Here is a 2,748-nt window from a genome sequence, read left to right as displayed (position 1 = left end):
AATGATTATATATTATATATAAACTAGATATATATTATATATATATAATTCCATATATGTATATGGAATTAGAAAGTATGCAAACTTGAGTCTGGTTATCTTTCACTAATAATAAATGTGAGACTCAACCATGTTGTCATAGGCATCTGTAATTCATTCCTTTTTATAGCATAGATATATCAGTTTGTTTATCTATTTACCAGCTGAAGAACATTTACTTTGTTTCCAGTTTTTGGCAATTGTGAATAAAACCACTATAAACATTCATGCTTAGGTTTCTATGTGAACATAGTTTTCATTTCACTTGGGTTAATAACTAAGAGTGGGATTGTTGGGTCATATGGTAAGTACATGTATAACTTTATAAGAAATTACAAAACTATTTTACAAAGTGACTGGTTCCTCTTGTTTTCTCACCAGTGATGTTTGACAGTTCTAGACGCTCTTCATCCATGTCAGCACTTAGTATTGTCAGTTTATTTTCTTATTTTTCACCATTCTAAGAGATGTGTAGTGATATCTCATTGTGGTTTTAATTTCATTTCATTAATGATAAATGATATTGAGCATATTTTTCATGTGCTTATTTGCCATCCATAGATCCTCTTTGGTGAAGCATTTGTTCAAATCTTTGCACCCTCCCTTCACCTTAAACAAATGAATTGTTTGTTTTTCTATTATTAGGTTTTAAGAATTTGTATATATTCTGGATGCAAGTCCTTTTATCAAGATACGTGTTTTGCAAAAGTTTTCTCCCAATCTTTAGTTAGTCTTTTTGTTTTCTTAAGAGTCTTTAGGCTGGGTGCAGTGGTTCATGGCTGTAATCCCAGCACTTTGGGAGGCTGAGGTGGGTGGATTGCTTGACCTCAGGAGTTCAAGACCAGCCTGGGCAAGATGATGAAACTCTGTCTCTACAAAAAATACAAAAATTAGCTGAGTGTGATGGAGCATGTCTATAAGCCCAGCTACTTGTGGGGCCGAGGCAGGAGAATCACTTGACCCCAGGAAGTTGAGGCTGCAGTGAGCCGTGTTCATGCCACTGTACTCCATCCTGGGCGACAGAGCAAGACCTTGTCTCAAAAAAAAAGAAAGAAAGAAAGAAAGAAAGAAAGAAAGAAAGAAAGAAAGAAAGAAAGAAAGAAAAAAGGGTGTCTTTAATAAACTTTTTATTTTGTAAAAAAATAATACAGAGAGAACTCGTATACCCATCTCCCAGTTTTCCCCAGTGGTAACATATTGTATAACTATAGTACAATATCAAAATCAGGGAATTGACATTGATACAACCCATCAATCTTATTCAATTTTATTTGACTTTTACCAGTTTTACATGTGCTTATTTGAACGTGTGTGTAATTTGTTCTATGCAATGCTATCACGTGTGTAGATTTCTGTGGCCACCATCACAGTCAAGACACAGAACAGCCCATCACAAGGATTTCTTTTATAACCCTGCACACCTCCCTGGCAACCAGTAATTTCTCTCCATCTCTATAATTTTGTCATTTCACGAATGGTATACAAATAGAACCATACAGTATTTAACTTTTGAGTCTGGCGTCTTTCATGAAACATAATTCCCTGAAAATTTATCCAATTTGTTACATGTATCGACACTTCCTTCCTTCTTAATCCCTGAATGGTATTCCAGTTTTTTTAAACCATCAGCTGAAGAACATCTGGGTTTTTCCAGTTTGGGGCTATTACAAATAAAGGTGCTAAAACTATAAACACATATATGCAGGTTTTTGTGTGAACACACGTTTTCATTCATCTGAGATAAATGTCCTAGAGTACAATTGCTGTGTCTTAGAGTAGTTGCACCTTTAGTTTTGTAAGAAACTGTCAAACTATTTTCCAGAGTGTCTGTACCTTTAAACAGTGTATGTTTTACATTATACATTCCTACCAGTAAAGTGCAACTGATTCAGTCTCTCCACATCTTTGCCAGCATCCGGTGTTGCCACTTTTTTTTTTTTCCCCATTCTGATAGATGAATAGTGATGCCTCATTGTGGTTTTAATTTATATTTTCCATGTGGATAATAATGTTGACTATCTTTTCATGTGCTAACAGTGTTTGAAGAGCTCATCCTTTCTTGCCCTGACCGTTGTGTGGGAAACAGTCCCTTTCATCCAGTTTTATCCTTTTCCAAAACAGAGCTAGCCCTACTTCTAATTCCATCATAGCACAGCTTGTATTCCTTGGTTTTGGTTTCCTGTTGAAAATCTGTCTCCTTGTCACTTGAAAGACCTTGTGAAGGGGGGAAAAAAAAATCTGTCTCCTTCTTCAGACTGTGATCTCCAAGTGAGCCGGAACAGTTTTGCAGTCTCGGCTCACTGCAGCTTCAATCTCTTGGGCTCAAGTTATCCTCCTGCCTCAACCTCTCAGGCGCGCCACCATGCCTGGCTAACTTTTGTATTTTTTATGGAGACGGGATCTCACTATGCTGCCCAGGCTCGTCTCAAATTCCTGGGCTCCAAGCCATCCTCCCACCTCGGCTTCCCAAAAACTGCTGGGATTACAAGCCTGAGCCACCACACCCGGCCCAATGCTGTATTTTTTTTTTTTTTAAGGCAAGGGCATAGAGAATAAAATGGGTGAATGAGCGGGGCAGGGCAAAGCATGGTGGTTGTTACCCTTTAACCACGCTGTCCAGGCCGGGTCTGGTGCAAAACCCAGAGCCCAGGCACTCGCTCCTGCGCATGCGCAGCCCCCCCCCACCCTCTCGCCCACCCCGCCCTAGCC

The sequence above is a fragment of the Rhinopithecus bieti genome, unplaced genomic scaffold (genome assembly GCF_001698545.2).
Source record: "Rhinopithecus bieti isolate Rb0 unplaced genomic scaffold, ASM169854v2 scaffold_4553, whole genome shotgun sequence".
NCBI classification, from domain to species: Eukaryota; Metazoa; Chordata; class Mammalia; order Primates; family Cercopithecidae; genus Rhinopithecus; species Rhinopithecus bieti.
The sequence above is the reverse complement of the archived record's forward strand: the minus strand, read 5'-3'. Positions refer to the sequence as shown.